Here is a 26298-nt window from a genome sequence, read left to right as displayed (position 1 = left end):
TTATTAAAAAAAAACAAACCTTAATTGAACTAAAAATCAAAAATGGTAATTTTTATGAACCATATTATATTATATTAATATTATACGACAAACTCGTCCATAACAAATATCATCTGTAAGACATTAGAATTATTTAAAAACGAAGTAATAGTAATTTAAATCAATTAATTTGATGTATGTTCGTTAAATAATTTTATATACCTATACAAACCAAAATAATGATTAATAAAATACTTACAACAATTGATTTAAGTTAATTATTTTTGTACATAATTAACGTGTTACTAGATAAATATGGTATAGGTATATGACCTATTTAGTGTACATTACTAATTAAATTATAATTTATGATTTTAATTCCTAGGACTAAAATGTTCATCTCTATATGTATACATTTTACAACGATCAAATATTTAAATTACAATTTTACCAGCGAGTATAATATTACACCAAAATATGGTCGTGCTTGTAGCTATTTAAAAATAAAAATATATAATGGGATGTACCATAGTGCTTATTATACCATAAACCATGTTAAGGATTATTGTCCAGAAATATAAACGGGAAAAATTATCCAAATAAATAACACAAATTTATTATTATAGTTGATTTATTTTTTATCAAAATAAAAAATGTTTACAGGTCCATTGTATGTACCTGTTCATTTTTTTTGAACATAACGAGAATTGTTTGAGTTAAGCTGGTTGGCGTGGTTGTTGAGATTCGCTTGATCCTGAGATCCTTGGTATCCAGCAGGATGACCCTGACCGGTTTGCGTATGGTTTGGGTTGCACTGATTAGTGCGGTTTGCTTGATTGCTTGATTTTTGATCCATATCTGAAACAGAAAAAACAATATTTTTAATCATGTAGATATATTCAATTATTTTATTGCCAATTAAAAAATTAATATTAAAAATTCATTACACAATATTATAAATCTATAGCTTGGTAAGATTAAAGTAAATTTAAATATTTTAATAATATATGTATTAACTTTACTACACGTATTAATGATAAAATTAGCAACAGAACATATTTTTGAACCTCAAAATCAGTGATTGAAATATCTATTTTATTCTTATCGGTGCGACGGTGCGAGACAAAATTAAAAATTAAAAATATATAAATCATATACTAAGTTTAATAATTTAAAACTGTAAATTAAGTCATCAAAATCAAAGTCTTAATGTTTAATGTCGAGTACCACACTTGGTAAAAAAGTGTGAGAAAAAATGTTTTTAAAAACACGATCACCGTTTTAATTTAATTTGTTCGACTCTACGTGGTCCAACGGTTCAAGTTTATAATATTTGAATAATACAAATAATTTAAAAAACTTGTATCAAAAATTATTAAATGTAATTCAATGACTTACTTGTAAGCTTGAAAATTTGGTTCAAACAGAAGACTGAAGACAATTTCAACGAAACGTTAAAAATTACGAACTGTGCAGTGACAACGAAATATTAACATATGACAATCGAGCAGTCGCTGCTCCCTTATTTATATCAAATCATATCCCCCGCTTTGAACGCAATATTTTGACTACGATTTGAAAACAATTATAAATTATTTTAAATAATATGTATAATCTTTTATTGAGTTAAAAAATGTGAATTGATTTCTATGGAGTTCGATTTAACCGATTTTATTTTTAAACAAAAGCGTTCGGTGTTGCTAAAAACTATGAAAAATAAAATAATTACGATAATCTTTATCATATTTTTTTTGTATATAGTTTAATATAAAGGGTCACACGTCTCTTAAAACGCTAAAATATGTAGATAAAAAATGAGTACAAAGAAATGTTTAGTATATTGAACAATAATAATATTATCTTTATTTTTTTTTTTTTATCGATTAAAGGCTTCAAATACAAATGTTTATTAGCCTACTTTATTTTTTGTTCATTTTATATACATAAGTATTTATTATACAATTGTACATAATAAAATAATAATAATTTACTAATATTTTCTTATATAAATATAAATGTAGTGTAAAAAAATAGTTCTATTCTCCTTTCAAAAAAATATTGTTCAATCTTTCCAGTTTTCATATAATTTTCACGTATTAACCATGTCGATAATATGTAAATAGCATAAATCTTATATCTATAATTATAAAATATCTAATATCAGTATATTACTGATTAACTTATGAAACTTTAATGATTAACTATCAAATTATCTTAATAAAAACCATAATTCACAAGTCTATATGCTGTACGTAGTGGTCGATAATATTTCCCTGACCAAAAAGAGAAGATTATCTAAATTTTTTATTGGAAATTATCGATATCTATTGGATATTGAATAAAATTAAAATAAAACGCTAAAATGAATTTTACTTTTATACGATATGAATGTATTCATATCTAATGATACAATAACATTAACTGAATATGTGTTATTTTTCACAAGACTTATTGTATACCTTCCTATTAATATGTAGTTATAATAATATTGATGATGGAATATTGAATATTAATAGTGACGGGTACCATAACGAGGAGTACAGTTTGTACCATGGGCCGTAAAGATAATGAAATATTTATTTTTTTTTTTTTTTAACATACAAATAAAATAAAATTAATCGATACTTTTAATTTTCATGAACGTGGGGGGGGGCAACAGTAAGGAGAGGGATATTTAAAAATCTGGACGCAGATCCTCAAAGCTTATTTATCTCTTCTGTGTGGGGCGACGTCATACTACATTACATACAGAGCGAAGACCCTGCAGACTCCATCCCATACACACTGTGCAAAAAGCAAAATTATATCGGTAAACACCGTATCACCATTATTTCGTCTTCTCATCCCTTGACAGACACGCAGAATTTTCGTCACGAAATCCCCGTTAGGTACGATACGTCACGCGATTCAGTCGCTCTTGTGCGCATTGAATATTATTTCGTTATAACTTGAAATAATAATAATTTTGTATTGGATTACCGACACGTAGATCGGTGATGTGTTTACGACGTTTACGTCACGCGAAAAAACCATTTAAATCTCACGACGTCTTTGGGTAGAATAACTCATTTTACAAGTACCTACGACGAAACACTTAGATTTCCCTGCGCGCGCCCACCGTTGCAGATCGGCGAGCGTTTAAAAAAATTCAATTTTCTATTTAAAACACGTGTACACACACATGGCCCACTCGGCCCAGTATAAGATTTGTCTCAAATGCATTACTTCGACCGAAACGTAATATTATACGTATTACGATTTATAACGTGAACGAAAAAAATTTAATGTATTGAAAATCAGAATAATAATAGAAAAATCGTACACGATAATATTATTATATTTTTTTTTTTTTTTTTTTATCAATGACTATATTAATTTTGTGATAATATTATTTACAAACCAATAATAATAAAATGTCGATCACGTCATAACTTTTTTTCGCAGTAAATTATTATTAATGGCATCACATCATTTTTATACTCGTACCACCAAAAACGACGACGCATTTCTATGACGTTTTCATCAGTTTAGATAAATCTGTTCTATGAATAATTACATTTTCATGTATCATCAATCTTACCAAATATGTATTATAATAATAATATTGACAGTTTTTTTTTTTGTTTTTGTCTTTCAAATTGACAATCATTATCAGTCAGATTAAACGTAATTCCGTTTTATTGACGAAGTGAGTCTTCTAGAAATAGATATTTTCTACTCACTTGAATCACCTAAATCAAATTATTCGACTAGCTTATCACCTGTATTAAACCATTCGACTAGGTTCATTATCCAACAACACTCAACTGCTTCCATTCACCGTGATCCAATTCAGTCATGATCACTATTTACAATTCTTAACTCTAATTTTAACAAAATTCATCCATCAAATTACAAATATATGCCATATTATTTGTACACGCGGCAATGATGCAATTAAATATCAACATGCACATAATATGATACACACGTTCATGAAATTAATACCTGCAGTGTCTCCAAGTCTAAATAATCATTCGAAACAAAAAAAAAATCACAAACTTTTACATTTTCCGTCTCAACGTGTGATGCGCAATATATTTAAGAGAACGCCACGCACTCATTTTTTTCTGGGGTTTAATGTATAATTTTAATGAAATTTCTAGAAAAATAAAAATTTTTAATCCAAAATATATATTTAATGACTAATTCAAAATGTAATACGATATGATATAAAAAACGATTTTGTGTGACAAAGTATCAAGAATTAGTTAAGTAACCAAAATAGACGAAAACTGCATGTCTGCGCATGTTCAACTTTTATAACTTTTATCGTCTCTTCGTTTAATCACTGGTGCACCATGGTTCTTTTCGAACGAGACCCTAAACTCCGACCTCAAATTATCTTCCATCGAAGACACAGCTGCTATCTACTACCAAACGCTTCCACGCCAAACTTCAAGTTATTCCTAATCAACGAGTTAGCTTCACTAACACTTCCAGGTAACCCTACCAGACAAAAGGACGCCTCAAAAGGAAATAGTGCCGTGATTTGAAAACTTAAATTTAAAACTTATAAATGTAAGAGGTGTCACAAATGTGTGATTCCCTTCTCATGTGTTTATTCCTGTTAATTGTCTGTACATTTTTATTATTATTACTTATTGTACTATGGTATAGAAAATAGATCGTATAATTCTTCAAATTAAAAAAAAAATCTTTTATCGTAAAATTGATGAACAAAAAAAAAAATTCAAATGATACTGCACAACTGCACAGAAAAATAATTTTTTTTTTTAATTGTAAATTTTCTTATGTTCATGAATATTATGTCAAACAATAAGTAAACGTGATAATACGCTTATATGAAAAAGACATGACTCATAAAATGAAGAAACTCTCCCGGTGGAAGAACTTCCAAAAATCTGTAATTATAGGGTCTTATTAATAAAAATTTCGTTCCCGAAAGTTATATTATATTATTATATATAGCTATATACGTATATCTCAATTGTTTAAATATTTTTTGTAGTTTAAATGAATAATAACAATCATATCTGTGAATTATCTTATATTATACTATATTATCTTATGCTATATAGTTTACCAGTATAATATTATTCTGTCTGCATTTTTTAAAATATCAGCTAGTATAAACTAAACATCATGATATAAGTAAAATCATTATTCATGTAATCTGCTATTTATTTTTCGTTGGAAACCTTATTAATATTTAAAATAATGTTATCTACGAATTATCCATTTCAATATGTTTAATTATTATTGTGTAAGTATAGATGAAATTAATTTTAGTTTTAGTATTTTTTTTACATGCGTTACCCGATTATCACTCCTCGTAGACTGTCAGGAATAACTGTTTGGTTTACTGCAGCTAGTTTCCCAAGCAAAGCAAAACACATTAAGTTTACTATATTATATTATATTGTTAACTATCCGCATAAAAATAACTATAAGGAGTGACCAAAAAAAAAAAAAAAAAATGATTATCAATATTGTCGTCTGCGGAGTACCATTATTCTAAAATTCCAATTATTTTTTTATGTTCGTTTCATTATTGATTTATAAATATAAAAAACACTTCATATAATATTATTATGGGATTTTTAATTGCTTTTATTTCTACAACTCTACTGTATTATAGCGTATTATAATAATATATTATAATTTATAACGTATAAATATTTAAAATTACGTCTGTTGAGAAAGAATCGTGTGGGATTTTTTTCTCATAATAATTTAATACAATATTAATACTATACTTACAAGTAAAAATTTGTATTAGCATTTATATTTAATACAATAATACATATTATAATAAAGTTGGGAACTCAAGTTTGACATAATATATAATAATAATAATAATAATTATTATTATTATTTGTAATTGTTATCAAATATCGACTTGTCGTCTCACTAAATGTATTGAATTTGGGATACCTATTGACTAATGTAGGCATTCTATTACAATTGTTTTCTTAGTTATTGCTTGCTATTTTTAGCTACTATTGATAAAAAGTAATAACTTTAGATGGGGTGGAAAGGGGGTGGCATTTTAAAAACAGTGATTATATTATTATTTTTTTTTTTAATTTCATTAGGTGCAATCTGTACAATTTAGGCACAATATGTATATGCGAGGAATATAACACAAAAAAATAAAACAGACGAAAAAGACGTGATTAAAGGAGCCACCCATTAGTGACACTTTAGCTGTTGTAAATAAACATCGCTATGCTAATTTAAGATTACATAAACTGTTATTTTTATTTTATTACCTTATATAAGTACCTATTTCTTTCTTTGTTACACCTTATAGTTGAAATCTATTATACATCCAGATCAGTTTGAGTAAAACTTTATAACATGGTGTGCCTATTAAAGTGTGGACTGTGGAGCGTTTATTTTAACTAAGAGAGGTCTAAGCATTCACTTACGATTATTTATTTAAATAATTCCATTAGTAATAAGAACGTGTTATGTACTTACTAGTATTTGCCTGACAAGTTGCAAATAAAGGGCACTAGAAACTAGCCCATGTTTTGTTTCAAAAACAACCACATAAAAATACAATTCCTTACATATAATATTATTATATTTAAAAATTAATTTGTGGTCATCGCATAAAAACTATATGTATATATAGTTAGCGTGGCATTTCTGTGTCTTTGCTGTAGTTTGTGGTGAAACTGGTGCAACTCAAATTATTATTGTCCCCATCTTACTTAATTTTTATTTTAAGTAACTATTTATTTCTCAATTTATATTTATAGAATTTTGGTTTTTTTTATAATATATTATATTATACAGATATACATTATACATATATACATACATAATATATACATTACATAAATATAATGAATTGATATTAAAAAACATAAACGAGTTAAGAAAAAAAAAACAGTTTTATTAGATTGCCTGAGTTATCAAAAATAAATGTGCATTTATTAATTTAATTTAGGGATGCCTATTTTTTATTTTATTTATTAGCATAAATACATGATTATTCTGAAATAGGGTTAAATTATTAAAATATGTACAGTTTTTTTGTTTTGTTTTATATTTTCTCTATTCACCAGATTTATTTTTCATGATTTCAGAATTGATTGTCGTGACTTCAGTATTTAATACTTATCCACTCAACCGAGTATCTTACACACTTTTTAGTTATACACTTATTAACCTACAAAACAGGAATTATATTATTAACTATTATATTTATGTATATAATACATAATATGCCTACATATCATTATAATGATTATAATGATAAGGCATTATTTAATGGTAACAAACAATGATAATATTACAACACTTAACTCTTCTTGTACGGGTACAATCGTTAAAAAAAATTTAAAAAAAAATACTACGCGTTCAAAGAGTAGCGGTGGGTTAATTAGTTTGATGTATAATCATTAAACATAAAAGTGAGCTTGATTGTCAAAGTCTCCAAGTTTTGTCTGCTGACTGCTTCTCATCATCTTTTTTCGTTTTGTTATAATCAATGACGTTTCCAGTTTCTTATTGGGAGTTTGTTTTCAGTTAAAGTTTATTTTCGGCAGTTATTGCATCAGATTTTTAATTTTCAGTAAGTGGTTGTTTTTTATTCATTTTGTCATCATAATAATACACCGAGACTGCAAAAAAAATTAAAACAAAACAGAATTTGTGTCCTTAAAAATAATTTAATTTAAAACGTCCCTGTGCGATGGGAAAGTTTAATTTAATTTGTTTCTATATGACTGTGAGTGAATAATAATTATAGGTACCTACAACACACGTGACTTTGATGTGGGCCTTACAGATTATGTTATTAATTTTCATAGTCCTACATAACCGAATTTTTTATACCTACCTACCTACCAAAAAAAAAAAAACAAATTGAATAAAATATCAAATAAAAAATGTCAGAGACATTTTTGAGCCAAATAACAATGTGATATCAATATTTTTTCTGAAAAGTATACATATTAATCTGTTATTCATAACACAACTTACCTTTTATGTCTATAGTAATTACACATTGTATTAGGTTATCGATTATTTATAATATTTGTAAGTTAGATCATAAATTCATAACTAAAGTAAACTAATAGTCTAATTAATTATAGTTTTGTAACTTGAAAATAAGTAATAAGTACAAATATTATATAAATTATCTTTAACAATTATAGCAGTGTTAAACTGTTTCAGTAATGGACCACAATAGTTAGAATCATTCATTATCAAATTAGTTATCTAAGTACTCTAGTTAACTCTAACCATCTAAAAGATGGATCAGGACGCCCGCACTCATATCAGGGGGCCGTCACATATCGTTCAAATTTATTAAATAATCATGGAGACCAATGTAATCTAAACAATAACGCCTGAAAATGAAGATACTACATACAATGAATGTTAGAACTTTTTACATTAAAAATATAATATAAACATCACTATAATTTAGATTATTAATCATTTTTAATATTTATATTTGGAATTCAAACGTATATTTTATTGCGTATTTCTGATTTTCAATTTTTTTTTCCATTTAAACGAACGACAATAGCAAACCAAAAGGCGATGATAAAAATACAATACGAACACAATATTTAACAGTTTTTTTTTAAAAATTTTTATGTTTTTTTTATTTTCACAATAATATATTATACAATCTGTACAGTTGGTGTACAATAGTCAATAAGCATATATGCTAAGAGCTAAAATAACACGAGTAGATGAGATAAGAAGCTACCTACTAGTGGCACTTGACTGGGATTTATTTAATGATCTAACTAAATATTAATATACATATATTGTTATAATATTTCGATTTTTATATTTAAATAATAAAAGTGTACCTACCTTTATTGATATTATTGCCCTCTGATTGTTTATTGTATTATTCGCAGATTTTTAAGATATAGACAAGCATAATTTAAAGAAAATATTTTGCTTATTCGTTTGACTGGTATTGAAAAAATGGCTGGATAACATTTTTATTTTGTTTTGACATTTTGTACGTTAAATATCACTACAAAAGTATTGCTTACATGTCATGTCCTCAAGAATAATATTTTTGAATCACAACAAAATAACTGGAATTTGTATTCATTGTTTTTCTTTATCTAATTTGGAATTGTGTTTACAAAATCTTGAACTTAACAAAAACTACTTATGAGGAACCGTGTATTACGTTTTCTAGCCTCTGCATTACAAATTGAACATTTTTAATTACCTGAAAATTAATTTGAACGTCTTCGTGAATTCAAAAATTGTTGTCAAAAACTGTTAAATAAAAAAAAATCGTGCCTATGTACTTTTAACATTTTTATAAGTTCTAGGTATATTACAGCAAAGAACAATTTTATAAAAATATTATATTCCGGTTCCGGCCTACCCACGGGCCACGGGCCACGATTCAAAAATTTCATATTTTATTTTATTACAAGTATTATATTTATATGTTGAATAATAATATGCAATGTACATTATATACAAAAAAACCGATTTGATTTATTAGATATGCATTATTGCATTAATATATAATTATAATACAGTCAATAATAATCTGATATAGTGATATGACCAATGCAAATAATTTGTTTCACAAAAATAACTTTGTTGTTGGATTTTTTCAATGATTTCGTTTCAACGATACCCGGCGACGAGTGTGTTTATCGATATAATATTATTATTAATGAAATACAATAGAGTGGCGTCGACGGTTTATGATAATATTTATAATATCTAAATAATAACCGTCGCATTGTTCAGACAACTTTTAAACTTACGATATCGTATTATCGTGTGCATCGACTATAGTTTATGTTGTTTATACGCTATATAGTGATACACTATTGTATACATGTATATATATATATAGGCATAAAGTATATAAAAAATTGACAATGGTAAACAAACATTAATAAGATATAAAATAATATTATAGCATTGTAAGAACTTCATCTTCGGCCGTAATATTCATTATTCAATACCCGATGGGGGAAAAAACCATATCGTCTCGCCGTCTCGTCTGGTCTTTAAATAGTAATAATAATAGATCGATGATAATATTATTATTATTATTATTATGTTATCTGTTACATTATAAACATATAATTATGTTATTTTCGTTGAATAGTTGGACATTTCTTTTTTTCGTTTACGATTTGACAAATTATTACAGTAGACTCCGACACTTCAGTTTTCGTCCCGACAAATCATCGGTTGTCTTAATATTCCAAAATATCTAAGTACCTATATAGTAGTAATATAAAATACATGTAGGGCCCTACTCTTTATTGAGAGTCATTGGTTAGGCAACGTGCAGACATTTCGTTGCTACTGCCCATGGAATTTGTGTTACACCGTGGCCTATAAATTATAATACGCAAATGCGACTTAAATCTAAACGGCTTGTATTCCACCGCGTTCGGAACAGCATCATCATCATTCATCATACTATTTTATGACCATCTGGGTCAGAATAAAATTCATCCGCGATCATTAAAGACATAGGCGTCAAGGCACGTTTTCCCCGAAGTAAAATCCGGACGGGGGCCGACGGTCTATAGCGTCACTATCGGTTTGGATATAGGTCAGCGGCCGTATATCATTTGCGCATCGTCTGTCCCAAATAATATTAATATACTTAAACATTTTAAGTTCAAATTTTAACAACCATTAACTCGAAAATTTAATTCTACAAAACTACATTTTTACCCGGTACATTGTATAATATCACATGATTATACATAATATGCAATATTTGAAAATTTTATATCACGTGAATAAGTTTAGAGATGGCAAATTATTTTAAGACCAAAGTCAGAAAACAATAACTTGCGATTGGGGTGTACATCACCTTTTTTTCATTTCTCTTGTTGAATAATATTGATACGCAAATGATGTAGGACCTTTTAAACGGCCAATGCGCAAACGATATATATAGGTAACCCAAAAATCGAATGATGCGCAACTATCTCTCAAAAAAGGTAAAGACTAACAATAGAGATGCTCAAACGACAGCCGGCGTACAATAATATGTCGGCGTCAGACGTGGCACCGCTGTTCCTCTGTTTGAAGGTATAGGCAAACTGCAGTGCAGGAACAGCCGACCTACTTCCGGACCGGTAGTGACGGTATAGAAGCCGTGACCAGACGCTGCAGGGAAAACTTACTTCTAGTCGTCAGTGATGATTATAGTGTGTGTGTTCAACACCGTTCATAAATGAAAAGCGTAATTTTTCGTTTGAAGCACGTTTTTCACACGAAAAACTCTCACGCACCGTAGAGTAGTCTGATCTGTAGTACGGTCGACCTGATGGATGAAAAATCGTGTCGTCACGACTCTGACGGAGAAACGGGCGCTCGTAAATGTCTGCACATGTAAACATTTATTTTAATTTTTTTGATTGAAATTTCCAATTGCTTAAAGTTTATTGATAGCTATACACTTATTATTAATATTTAACATCCAAGTTTCAAGTACATCGATGATGGATTACAGTATTATAGTATTTAGATGACATAAGATTTTGTGTCTCACGTTACCCCTTCAAAAGTATAAATGTTTTTTGGTTGAATATTGATGACCACATGATTTCTGGTAGAAAATTAGGGTTTAGATAATACTATATGGTCAACAGTATAGACGAATTTCATTAATTTTAATATTTAACTTAATAATAAAAGGCAAAAAAAAGTTTCTGACCAAAACAATTTTGTGTTTTTTTTTTTTTTTTTTGTATAATTCAAAAATGATTAACCGTTGACACCCTTTTTTTCATTTCTTTTAAGAATTAAAGCTTAACAGATTATGAGATTATGTCACTAAACCGATAGAACTAACTTATAGAATGAGTCAATTAATAATATATGTCTACAGTTTTAAGTCACAACTTAGCAGTTTAAAACGGGATTAAAGAAACTCGGGGGAAAAAAGGAAGAGTAAAACGTTTAAATAGAAAATGTACTTACGCCAAATCAAACTCTCAGTCGCTAAACTAAAGCAACTTTGTTTTCCAAAACATCAGTTCGAAGCGTCCAAAATATATATCGTCGGTAGCAGCATTGAATCTCACTCGACGCGCGACAAAACCAAATCAAAAATATAAAAATTAGAATAATAACGATAGGCGTGATATGAATGGTATTGCATATTATTTTTGTTTCATTTCAACGGCGTAGGTAGCTAAAAAAAAAATTTAAGAACATCATTATTTCTATACGAAACTTAACAAGTTGTGTTTGAGACAAACGAGATGTTTTTTTTTTATAATAGTTTATTTGCGCGATGGACATTCCTTCATGGTTGAACCTTATTTTAAGTTGTTTATTGCCTACATACGTAAGTATTATTAGTCTTTATTTCGTCGGCAATTAGATTTTCTCCGAATAATTCAATTTTCGTACTTGTTAATATTATTTTTACTTATGTTTAAAACATCTGAGATTAAAACTAAAATTCATGAATTTCAAGTATACTACTGACATTTTAAATTATAATTACAATATTTGTTTAATTGTCTGCAGAGTTCTGGGTTAATCACAGTTTTGGCATATACATTGGTTTAAAATTTTAAATTGTTTGTATATTTTAAAATACACATAACTCACTTTAAAATTAAAATATGATAAAAAGCCTACGTCATGCCCTCGATAATAATGTTACCTTTAATTTTTGTAAGACGTCAATTTACTCTAAATTTTAAACTAACGGAGCTAAACGTGATCTGCTGAGCATAAAATGTGCTATGTGTTTATTGTAATGTGTAAATAATATACTATACATTTTATAATATTAATAAATTGTTTATATTTCCAGTACGAGTTTATTTGGGTGTTATGAATCAAACGTTAATTAAATTATTTCAATTTTATCTTATTTATATATTAATTTATCAATTATAATAAAGAAATTAACATGCTGCTACTGCGAAACAACAATACGACAAAAAAAAAAAAATAAAGATAATATTATTATTGTTCAATATACTAAACATTTCTTTGTACTCATTTTTTATCTACATATTTTAGCGTTTTAAGAGACGTGTGACCCTTTATATTAAACTATATACAAAAAAATATGATAAAGATTATCGTAATTATTTTATTTTTCATAGTTTTTAGCAACACCGAACGCTTTTGTTTAAAAATAAAATCGGTTAAATCGAACTCCATAGAAATCAATTCACATTTTTTAACTCAATAAAAGATTATACATATTATTTAAAATAATTTATAATTGTTTTCAAATCGTAGTCAAAATATTGCGTTCAAAGCGGGGGATATGATTTGATATAAATAAGGGAGCAGCGACTGCTCGATTGTCATATGTTAATATTTCGTTGTCACTGCACAGTTCGTAATTTTTAACGTTTCGTTGAAATTGTCTTCAGTCTTCTGTTTGAACCAAATTTTCAAGCTTACAAGTAAGTCATTGAATTACATTTAATAATTTTTGATACAAGTTTTTTAAATTATTTGTATTATTCAAATATTATAAACTTGAACCGTTGGACCACGTAGAGTCGAACAAATTAAATTAAAACGGTGATCGTGTTTTTAAAAACATTTTTTCTCACACTTTTTTACCAAGTGTGGTACTCGACATTAAACATTAAGACTTTGATTTTGATGTCTTAATTTACAGTTTTAAATTATTAAACTTAGTATATGATTTATATATTTTTAATTTTTAATTTTGTCTCGCACCGTCGCACCGATAAGAATAAAATAGATATTTCAATCACTGATTTTGAGGTTCAAAAATATGTTGCTAATTTTATCATTAATACGAGTAGTAAAGTAAATACATATATTATTAAAATATTTAAATTTACTATAATCTTACCAAGCTATAGATTTATAATATTGTGTAATGAATTTTTATTATTAATTTTTTAATTGGCAATAAAATAATTGAATATATCTACATGATTAAAAATATTGTTTTTTCTGTTTCAGATATGGATCAAAAATCAAGCAATCAAGCAAACCGCACTAATCAGTGCAACCCAAACCATACGCAAACCGGTCAGGGTCGTCCTGCTGGATACCAAGGATCCCAGGATCAAGCGAATCTCGACAACCGCGCCAACCAGCTTAACTCAAACAATTCTCGTTATGTTCAAAAAAAATGAACAGGTACATACAATGGACCTGTAAACATTTTTTATTTTGATAAAAAATAAATCAACTATAATAATAAATTTGTATTATTTATTTGGATAATTTTTCCCGTTTATATTTCTGGACAATAATCCTTAACATGGTTTATGGTATAATAAGCACTATGGTACATCCCATTATATATTTTTATTTTTAAATAGCTACAAGCACGACCGTATTTTGGCGTAATATTATACTCGCTGGTAAAATTGTAATTTAAATATTTGATCGTTGTAAAATGTATACATATAGAGATGAACATTTTAGTCCTAGGAATTAAAATCATAAATTATAATTTAATTAGTAATGTACACTAAATAGGTCATATACCTATACCATATTTATCTAGTAACACGTTAATTATGTACAAAAATAATTAACTTAAATCAATTGTTGTAAGTATTTTATTAATCATTATTTTGGTTTGTATAGGTATATAAAATAATTTAACGAACATACATCAAATTAATTGATTTAAATTACTATTACTTCATTTTTAAATAATTCTAATGTCTTACAGATGATATTTGTTATGAACGAGTTTGTCGTATAATATTAATATAATATAATATAATATGGTTCATAAAAATTACCATTTTTGATTTTTAGTTCAATTAAGGTTTGTTTTTTTTTAATAATTCATTCGTACATCGTGTTTGTACATTTTATTCTATCTAAAAATAACTAATAATAATAATTTACTAAAATTTAATTCATAACGATATGGAAAAAAATAAAAATTCATACCTATATATATATTCTAACGTGAACTGGAAACGTTGGTGTAATAGTATTTTAAGGTTAATTTTTTCATATTACTCATATTATTGTACTATTGTAGGTTACAGTTATGTATTACTTACACGACTAATGAACAAATAGATATTTTAAGTAAATGTTTTTTGGGTAAAATGTAAATCTAGAAGGTACTAGGAACACTATAAATAATAATGTAATGTAATACTAGAGAGTACCCGCGGAATCGATTTGCATTATTTCAACACTACGCATCATAAACAGTACCTCATTAATAAATTAATAAATTACTATTGAGGCCAAGTGTACAATCTGATTCGTACGCACTAGGGAAACTATATAATAATATGCACACTTTATTACTTACTTTAAGAGCACATAATGTATCAGATAACTTCCTCTCTTCAAATAATTCACCTGGAGAAAGTCTATCAATTATAGAATACTTAAAAATTAACTAATTATAATTGATAAACATGTTATAGGTCTTAAGCACAACAACAACGGTCACAATTTTTTTTATACATATTATAAAATATTAAATCTGACATTTATTAGTCTACAGACAACAACTGTTCTTTACCGTTGAATAGTATTAGTATAAAACATGGGCGTAATTTCGATAAAATTCAGAAGGTGCAAAATGTATTTACCGCTCTAACTTAATTCAGTTCCTCGATCGAAATTGTGTACAAAATTATCAGTATGTATAACTTTAATATGAACTAAGTAAATTGTATTAAATAAATAGTTACCTAGACAAGGCTGCGATTTATTACATCGATATAATAAATATTAATAAAATATATTATCGATTAACACGTTAAATTAAACTTAAGCGTTTACCATTTTCCTACAGTTGCTGCTGCATTCAATTTGTCAATTATAATTTCGAAACGTATAACTCGATTTCTTTCAATTTGCAATATAGCTATATCTGTCCCGTAGTTGTTCTGAGGTAAGTGTTGTAAGATTTCGCGAGCAGGAAAAATTTCGTTCACATGACGCAGTATTTGTAGGTATTGTCAAAAATAGTAGTAGATAGCCTACTTTGTGGTATCACATAATATCATGATTGATATAATTATCATCTACATTATCGTTGTTGTCATTATTTTATAAATATTTAAAAGTTTGGTACTGGTTATACATTATAAATATAGAAAATGTAAGTGGTGCAAAATTATAGTTTTTCACTCCCTCAAAAACTCTATTTATATCTAAGATATAAAACAAGTATTGATAGACCTATTAATGATACGTGTGCGTATTGACTCACTTGCATTTGTAAAAAACGCATATTCTATATTGTACTAATGAACAATATTGCAATGGAAAATACAAACATCAAAATTATTGTGCTGAAAACGGTAAGTGTTATGAAAATAAAAAAAAAAAAAAAAAATCGCACTAGTATACCTATAATAGTATATTGTTAAACGTCTATACATAGTCGCGGTACTCGGTACACATATTATAATATTGCTCATTAAGCGAATACGCACATCATTCAAATTGATAATAAATAAATAAATTAACCTAACCTAAATATTATTGAAAACGGAAATTGGCCAACAGACGCGTGAAGTTTCAAGTGATCAATTTTTTAACCGATTCGTCCACAAGTCTTCCGCTTGAATACCCACTCGTCCGCTCAAATGGATTGTGCCCGAGTTATCGGCATATATGATTTTTTCACGTAACTGTGTTCGAATGTGAAAAAAATAAGACCACCACTTGTACATAATACTATTGGAACAATAGTTTATATTCATTATTGAACTGTTAGTTGATAGACCTAATTTTTGTTTTATATGGTATAAGATATAAGTACATAATGTATTAAGCATTGAGCAGATTATATATTCTTTTCATAATATTTCATCAGCATTGAATAGATATAATTTTAATTTTGAAAAGATCGATAGGATTTAGGAGGGGGGGGGGAGATGGGTTAGAAAATATCTGTGCACCACATCCTGTAGCGGACCTCACGAGCCGCCATCGCCACTGGGGTCAATAGTTGCTGCACGTAGGCTGTATGCATTTTGCACGTAATGGAAATGCAGTTCTGATCATACAAAATAAGTATTTGCGAGTCTTTGGTCTTTCGCGATGCTTGAAAAATGATTTAATCGACTTGATTCAAACGCGTTGATTGCCGCTTTTGTCGATGGCGCGACATCGTCTGAAATCGATGTTCAATACTAAATAGTGTAAAAGTACGCAACCACGCAAGTGTATGCACTGTAAAATGCACCTGCATTTTTATTAGAGGCCATTCGCAACGGCGCAACGTCGACATGTAATTTTCGGTAATAAAGGTGAATAATAAGCTGGTAAACTCGGCTATATTTATTTATCATTATTAAACGAGCGAACAATGTGAAACCGTCATAAAATCGACAATAATGCCCGTCAATCAATTTAATTTCAGTATTTTGTATATGCATTGTTTGCATCGTTGATTATAGTGTACAATTGATTTTAAAACGTATAATATAGTGCATGCATCATGCAAATGGTATAAATTTATAATAATAATATATTATATTTTGTATTATTATTATTATTTTTTTAATCATCGTAATATCGACGGCGAGCTGGAAATATAATATTTCACTCGACTAATAATATTATAATCTCTTTAATGCCCGACTCGATTGTTTGAATATTATAATATTTTATATTGTTTGAATTTTAAATCTACAACTGATCGAAAAAAGCACTATCGAAAAATAATCTCGTTAAGCTGTCGTCTACACATTAATATGGTATTAATAATAATATTAACCGAGTCGTTAATTCGTGAGCATTCCACTGAGTAGTCGAACATAGTATGGTATAGCAGTTGGTAGTATATGTATAGAGACTAGTTAAAAAAAAATACTTTTTTAACGGAATTTAAGGCCTTTAAAAATGCGGACGTTAAAAACAATAATAATATATAGGTACTCATCGCCGACGTCTGCAGCCACACGGATGTCGTTACCACAAAAATTGGAGGTTCCATTTTCCTGCACGTTATTTTCGACTAAAATATTATGACTGTTTTCCTCCAATATTTTGGGCAGTGTTGTAGTATTACGTTCCGTATTATAAAGATAGAGTAAGGCTAGGATCACGGTTTGCACTTATTGATTGATGATTACGTTCTGCCCGTTCTGGTATCGACTATCTATATCAGCCATCGAAAAACGCTACTCCGAGCAATTACAATTAGTAAAATAATTATTCATATTATACCTAATTTTTCTTTTCTTTAAACAGGTATTCATTTGTTGCTGAAATTTACTACAGTCAACTGATAGCCAATATTTGCTGTGATATTTTTTTATGAAAAAAGTTATTATCTCTGTTGTTAAACTTTTCTCTATGACTGGGTTTATCGAACTAAGTTGTATGCTTCTTTTACTGATAGCGTTGGCCCCAGGACTTTCAGAACTCTCCAAGACTTTCTCTCTCTCTCTCTCTTTGTGCTACCAGCCCATTTTTTCATAAAAGAGAATATTGTAGTGTAAACGGCGAAACGTGCAGAATGAATCGACGCATACTGATACGCGTGGCTGTTATTATTTTTTATTGTTCTTATAAACTCTGTTTATTATTGCTCCGTTTACGTTTTATAATAATATTATTTATTCCACAGTAGAAAATATTATAAATGTATAACTATTATTTGGAGAACTATAACAAATAATATTCATTATAATTGGCGACAATAATATTCTAAAAAAAACGTTTTGCGATAACGTCGGTTAACGCCTTCACGGGTACTTGGACTTGGGCGATAGAAAAAACCCAAATACACACTGATTGTACAACATTTTAATTGTGATGGTTATGAATTTATGATATTGTGTAAACAATATCATACAGTAATTTACACAATAGTATTTATAATCAATGATAGTATTTATAAACTCGAAATCGACAGTACCACGCCCGATGAAGGCAGATAAATAATATAATGGATGATTTTAGTATTTTGAAAATATAATGTTATCGATTCCCGTTGTGTGTGTCGACAACTAAAAAGTAAAAATAATACGGCCGACAAGAACAAATAACAATTTATTATGTCCCATAGTTTAAACTTGGTATTATAATACTATCGATTCAGAATAAATTAGCAAATTTTATCGGTTCGGCGTTGAAAGATTTGTCGTACACATTAGAACTGTTCATAATTATAGATCCGGCAAAAGTGCATAATGTATTTACGTAAATTATTATGTGACAAGTCTTAACGATTGATAGGAGTTTTCGATAAAATATTTGCCAGACCGATGTTGTGATATTACGAAAAATGTTCACGTGATCACTGCACCGTCTCCAAAAACCGCGTACCTATACATAGGTTGTTATAGTATGTTTGTAAATTTTATTATACAAAAAATAATATTATGTAGATTATAATGAATGATTTTTATTTAATACGTTTTATTACTATTACGACGAGGTCGTTATTTGGAACGTTATAATGAAAAATCTAGTAATAATAATTTGTCTACTCCAATAAATTCTTCTATTACGTTTTTGTTTGTAGACAGTGATTTTAGAAAACTTGAAAATGATTGCAATTTTCATGTAATATTCACTTTTTGATACATCACGAACTGCATCAATGTATAGGTACTTCACAGTGTGACATTGTATATTGTAATAATATTGTCAGGTTAAAAAATATTTAACACGTCAAACGACCAACTACAATTGTGCGCCTAGAGGGAGGGGGGAGTGAGCTATGTAAATTTTCAGTCTCTGGCGGTATTCTAGATTTCGCCAAAGACTAAAATATTATTTCCTTCGCGTACTAGCCACAGATACTATAATATTTAGTCACGAATTTGCTGTCTCCGAACAGGCAAAGCAGTGCGGGTGAGTAACCCACACACTTGCAGCTAAAATAATATTTGATAATATATTATTAATTTTAATTAATGTGCATTACTCTAATGTGGGCAGTAATTCTATTACGACCATCGATTGCTTGCACAAAAAAAAAAAAAAAAAACGCTTTACCGTTCGCTAGACGGAAAAAGGTAATTTTCCAACGCTTCGACCGGAAAATTAATCTTTTGGCCCGAGTGTGACAATAACAATAATATTACCATTACGAGGTAAGTGGCATTGTATAATATTATAATTCCGAGTGCAACGAAAGAGACACAATTATTGATAAATTGTAATACATCGTATTTTAGTACATTCGTTTCATTCGTTTGTGTTTATAATAATATTATGTTATTGTTATTATGAGTAAAATTAGATCAAAACCTTACGGCGTAATCGTGAAAGTGACAACCCGTAAACAACGGTACGACGAGAATACCACGGGGTACAATCTAATAAAATATAATAAAATAAAATATAAAGATAAACACAAACACAAACGATTGATAAACATTAACAATTATGCATATATATATATATATATATAGGTATATTACCTATATAAAGCAATAATAATAATTTTGAGTTAATACACATTTAATTTTAAGAGGGGGATAAGTTATTTCGGCATAAATAGTAGTGCAGAGACTGTTAGTCGTCGTCAATGTTTCAGAGTCTGATCGATCATCGTTGTAGTCTCCAGTTTTGATGAAATCACAGCTTTCTGTTTTCTGCAGTCTCATATTACAATACGCTACGTCATTTTCATAGGTAAGTCATTGCGATACTTTTTATTAGTTTGGTAACAGACAATTGTTTATTATTAAAATGATTTTAATTTAATTTTTCATTGTACGGGGCCAACGTGATCATAATATAATGTTTGTGTGATATTAATAATTAATGTGTTATGGACATTTATTTTATTTTTTTTATTAATCTAAACACCAAGTCAAAAAAGAACTACTGGAAATTCGATAGAGAACACACCCGTAATATTTGGCACATTTTATTTCATCTTTTCCCACCTTGTGCAGTTTATAAAAAAGCTACACCATAAATAATGATTCCATTAATACACAATATAATACAGACGACAGTTGAATACGATTATTATTCGCAAGGCGATATTTCCATAATTTTGTGTATTATTTATTCTTTGCTAAAGTTTTTGACTCGTATAATAAAATAGTATTGTTATGTAAACAAATAAGCGTATTGCGATCATAATGAATGACTAATTAGTAATTACGATAAAACTATGGTTGAAACTTTATAATGTGATTTAATAGTTATATACACAACAATACAATCGATGATTGACAGGCATTTATTATTTTCGCGTATTTTCATAATGGTTTATCGCAATATTATTATATTTGAACCGAAGTCTATGCCTACACTTCGACGATACTAATATTATTATAATGTTTTATAATATTGCGCTATAAAAGTGTAAAAACGCGTCTATATCGACAGTGTACAACATTTTAATAAAAAATAAAAAATCGTTAACAACCGACGACGACGGTTTATCATTTGTACTAATATACATATTTAGGGATTGGAACTTATTGCAATTAAATAATACTAACTATGCATACACTTGTGTGTTTAAAAAGTACAAGTATGCATTTATATTTTATTTTTTCCACAAAATGTTCATTTGCACAAATATTTTATAAAATTATTATAAATATGGAAAAGGGAAAGTGATGTGTTCGGTACACAGTGTACGATATTCCAACATAAAACTATTTAAACCAGCGGTTCTCAAACTGTGGTACGCGTACCACTATTGGTACGCGAAAGACTCCACGGTGGTACGCGGAAGGCCGCTCGGTGATAGGATGGAAAATTAAAAACAAATATTAGATTCTTAGCGTAGCGAATAGCGATGACTTTTACAATGTGTGTTTTTTTTAATATTCAGATAATATTCAGTTAGATTTCACGGAATATACGTCAATAAATAAGATATCATATAGTTATAATCGTTGATATTGTTGATATTTTTAATCATCAGTGGTACGCGACTGATTGATAATATACTTAAGTGGTACGCGAAAAAACAAGATTGAGAACCGCTGATTTAAACGATTTGTTGCAGATTGTTTGATTTTCGGTATAATGAAATGAAAATAGTATAGGTAATTATTGAAGCAAGAATAACGAAGTTTCAGTTAACAAGGAAGTTTAAGTCGAAACTGGCAATTATATCAAGGCGGTAGGTCTACTTATGCCATCAAAAAAAATCATTGAATTATTCAACAAGAAAAGTATTTATAAAAATAATCGCATTTCGATAGCAGTTATTTCTATTTCAGATATTTTGCATAATATTCAATTTCTCTAGCTCTTCTAGCTAATAAATATATTATATTAGTCAATAGGGGAAAATATTGTTTTCAATGCCAAATGGAAATTTGAAAAACACGCTAAAAGAATATCTAGTAACTAATTACTAGTAAGTTCTCTCAATATATGAATTTATTTATTTTTTTACTTACGAATTTTCATACCTAATCTTCATAAATTACGGAAATATGCTCTAAAATCTAAAAATCACTAAATATGCAAAACTGTGCTCTATAAACTTTCGATAGGTATGTTTTTCATAGTGTCTTGGCATGAATTTCTAGCTCACTTGGCAATAAATCTAATGGTTAAAAAAAACATGCAAACACCAACAACTTCCTAGTCCTAAAACATAATATAACATTATTACGGTAAATTAAATAGAAAACATATTTTTATGTTAACAAACGCATCGTCGGGCGTCGCGTCATTCGGCGGAAAAACCATAAATACACGCACCGGCCGATTACCAACCCGGTTGGTAATAAATAATAATATATTTTAATAGAATTTTTATGTTTATTTTAAAATACCGCTGAACTTCTGAACCATTTTATAATAAGCTAGGTAGATATTAAAATAACGATGAAAAAATCCCAGAATTACTAGCGAATATTATTATTAATAAAATCCTCGGATTTCGAATCTAAATGGTTTACAAATAATTTAAAAAAAAAAAAAATGCTTACACACGTTATTATTGATAATCATTATCCAAAAAACATCGTTCAGTTCGCAAATCACTCATCGTTGTTCTGAAACATAAAAACACTCATCAACTGCAACTTTAATTTAATTAACCACCAGCCGTTTTAGTTAACTATAACACGTGGCACGTGTAAATCGCAAAAAATAATAATATAAAAAATGTTATAATTACATTTTGTACAGCCGCCCGACGACCGTCGAATAATAATAATAATTATTATTTTTCTGCTAGCACGACGGATGCTCGAAAATGCAAGAGACACTGCATACATCATAATATTATAATGTTTTAAGTCGTATCTGAACATTATCAATTAACGATTTATGTATTTTGCTTTATTTTTGTGTGAACGGGTCACGTGTGGATCTAATTTTAAACGTATCTGATGATATACATTATGAACGCACGAACTGATTTTATTCAGTAGCACATATTTTTGCATTGAAAAATAACTAAATAAAATGCTCATTAAAAATATATATTTCAAAATAAAACGCCAAGTGACTTCTGACTTGTGACATTATATTGACTGTAGACTTTTAAATATAATTGTATTGTTATTACGTACCTACACCTTTGTGATTTAATATCATATTGTTTTTCGTCTATAGGAATTTCAACGAGTTCCGATTTCCGTGTTCGAGACAAGTTTATTTTTGTTTTGGGTGTCAGACAAATTTATACGAACTATCTCTTATTTTTTTTATTCTCGTGTTTATTTGTTATTATTTGAGCATTTGTTTTTTAGCAATTAAATTTCTTTCGAATATTCCTTGGAAAAGTTCGTATCTACATAATTTTTGTGTTAGTTATTTTTTATTGCACAGCGGTAGTTCCACAAAGAACAATTATAACCAACTATGTTCGGACGTGTGTTAGTTATTATTTATTAACATTTATGATAATATTATATTTATATAAAGTTTATTTTTACCACATCATATTTACTTATTGTACATAATGTACAGATTGTAAATTCTCATGATAAGCTTTATTCTTTTTGAAAAAAAAAAAAAGATATAAAAGTATATATCAAGATAAATAATTGTTCTGAATAATTAATTTGTTTTGTTTTGACTGTAATGTGACTATCTAATGTAACAAACAACAATGAAAATATTGTTCATTACTAATGTATTAATATATATTTGTCCATCATATAATAATTGTATAATGAAAAATAACGGATATACATACAATGATGATAATATTATTCCAACGAATATAATTTTAGATCAATAAAATTTAGTAAATAATATGGTGTAAATTATTTTGATTAAATAAGAATGCAGAGATCCTGTTGATTCAATCGTCAATGTTTCCGAAGTCCGATCGATCATCGTTAGTCGTCTCCACTCTTGTTGAAATTGAAGTCTTCTGTTTTAAATCTCACGTAAAGTCATGTTGGTAAGTAAGTTATTGCAAATGTAAATTTTTTTTTAGATGTTTGGAAACAGTTTATTAGTTTATAGTTGTTTTAGTTTTTAATTGTTGCTGGCCAAACGCAGACACACAGTATTAATATGTTGCTATATAGTAATAAAAATAATATTATAAGATGTTATTGATTGTATTTTTATTAATAATCTTAAGCTTTGACGGCATTAACTTTTCTTAAGATGAAATTTCAAGGAAAATAATTAGTATACCACTTCACATCGCATTCTGTTATATAGGGTGTCCCGTGAGGATTTACCCATTGCGTTATCTCCCGAAATAATGGTGATATCGAAATTCTGGTTTTGTAATAAGACTCACGGGGATAAGAACTACAATTATTTCATATTTTAATTTATTTTAATGTTTTGGTAAAAAAGTTAAAAAATACATTTTTTATTTGATTATTCCAAAAAAAAATTAAAGATAGCCATTTTTATGAGTTTATTTTTCTGAAAATATTGACGTTTCAAAATTTTAATTTCATTAATTTTCCGATTTTCAATATTTTTTTTAGTTTCGAGAAAAATTGCGAATTATTTAACACATACACACATAATCAAACATCAAACATGTGACCCACCGCGCCTCGTGCATTCCCATACGGCCGGCCGAATATTATCCGTGCTCCTAATAGTTATACATTTATAATCAAATTTTATTTCTTAATAAATAAAATTTTGAAAAGTCAATATTTTTAGAAAAATAAACTCTACAAAATGACCATCTTTAATTTTTTTGGAAATAATTAAATAAAAAAATATATTTCTTAAATTTTTTACACAAACATTAAAATAAATTTAAAAATGAAGTAATTGTAGTTCATATCCCTATGAATCTTATAATAAAACCAGAATTTTGGTATCTCCATTATTTCGTGAGATATCGCAATGGGTAAATCCTCGCGGGACACCCTGTATAGTTGGTTTTTCATTTGTTGCACAGATGTGGCTGATATTCTCATTTGATTTATTATTATTTATGTTTTCGACAGTATTAGCATTGGTTTTATAATATAATAATACGCGGAACAATAGATTGAAATATTATAAATGGTTTATTATAGTTTGATAGGCTACCTATTGGCTATTGGTGTTACGAATTTTTATTAAATTTTAGTGCATCGATTTTGCAGTAACTATAGTGCGTGTTATATTTCAGTTTGGAATTATAGATCGCAAAACATCACAAGAACGGGTCGCCGAACAATGTAACCCTAGAAAACCAATAGAAGACAATGAACTGCAGTTACCAAAACACCGAGGGATACAAGAAAAGCATAATTTATACCATAATAATAATCCATATTATTATGTAATAAAAAAATAAAATTGTTTTTGAACAATCTTTTATAATGACTTATATTGATGGTATCATTATTATTATGATTTTTAAATATTTTAAATACAATCTTAAACCGTTCCTATTTTCCAAATAGGTAATTTAATAATGGTATAAAAATATTTAAGTGCAATTTTATGTGTGTTTATTTATGTGCATTTTTCTAAATTTATAATTCAAAACCGGACGTCCGAAGCTGTAATGTCAAATTCACGGGTTTGAACGCAGACATAACAATTAGTCCAGGCACCATAATTCATCGAGATCTTAACATAAAATCTGTACCATGTTACACAATATTATTATTATCATGATGCGTGACTACAATGTATAAACGATAGTACAGTAAAAAAAAAATTGAAAATCATAATTAAAAACTTTATGATAATAATTAATATTAAATAAATACTTTATTGTCAGTTTTTCTTGAACTAAAAAGCTATACAGTTCTAAATATGAAAGGTAGAAAAAAATGTGCAACGAATTATTTTTAGGCGTCAAAATATCTTCGATAGGGTGTTGTGTCGAATACGGTACCGCGCTCGGCTCTTTCTCTTTCGGTGACGCGCGTGATCTCGCGCAAATACGCCTTTTTCGCGCCACTCGCCGTAGCCTTTTCGTGCATCGACTTTGTATTCAAATGACTCGTTTAAATTTTTGTTCTC

General features: G+C 28.1%; 3 long non-coding RNA genes across 3 annotated transcripts in view; 2 read left to right on the top strand and 1 right to left on the bottom strand.

Moving 5' to 3' along the window:
* Window positions 1–25654, top strand: part of LOC149054856 (uncharacterized) — a 50179-nt gene extending 24525 nt beyond the window's left edge. Inside the window, exons 2-4 of the long non-coding RNA XR_016192128.1 lie at window positions 20462–20559; window positions 24141–24262; window positions 25454–25654. This is a non-coding gene — a long non-coding RNA (uncharacterized LOC149054856). The remainder of the gene's footprint in view (window positions 1–20461; window positions 20560–24140; window positions 24263–25453) is intronic.
* Window positions 593–1661, bottom strand: LOC149054858 (uncharacterized). Its single transcript, XR_016192129.1, has 2 exons — window positions 1378–1661; window positions 593–837 (listed from the first exon to the last, which is right to left on the bottom strand). It is a non-coding gene; the product is annotated as an uncharacterized LOC149054858 (long non-coding RNA).
* LOC149054857 (uncharacterized) lies at window positions 13094–14177 on the top strand. Its single transcript, XR_016192076.1, has 2 exons — window positions 13094–13397; window positions 13933–14177. It is a non-coding gene; the product is annotated as an uncharacterized LOC149054857 (long non-coding RNA).
* Window positions 25655–26298: the final 644 nt, after the last annotated feature.

Source organism: Diuraphis noxia, unplaced genomic scaffold, assembly GCF_037042655.1.
Source record: "Diuraphis noxia isolate RWA-SAM2 unplaced genomic scaffold, SU_Dnox_SAM2 contig0005, whole genome shotgun sequence".
In the NCBI taxonomy this organism is placed as follows: Eukaryota; Metazoa; Arthropoda; class Insecta; order Hemiptera; family Aphididae; genus Diuraphis; species Diuraphis noxia.
This window is presented reverse-complemented; position numbering and strand designations above follow the sequence as displayed.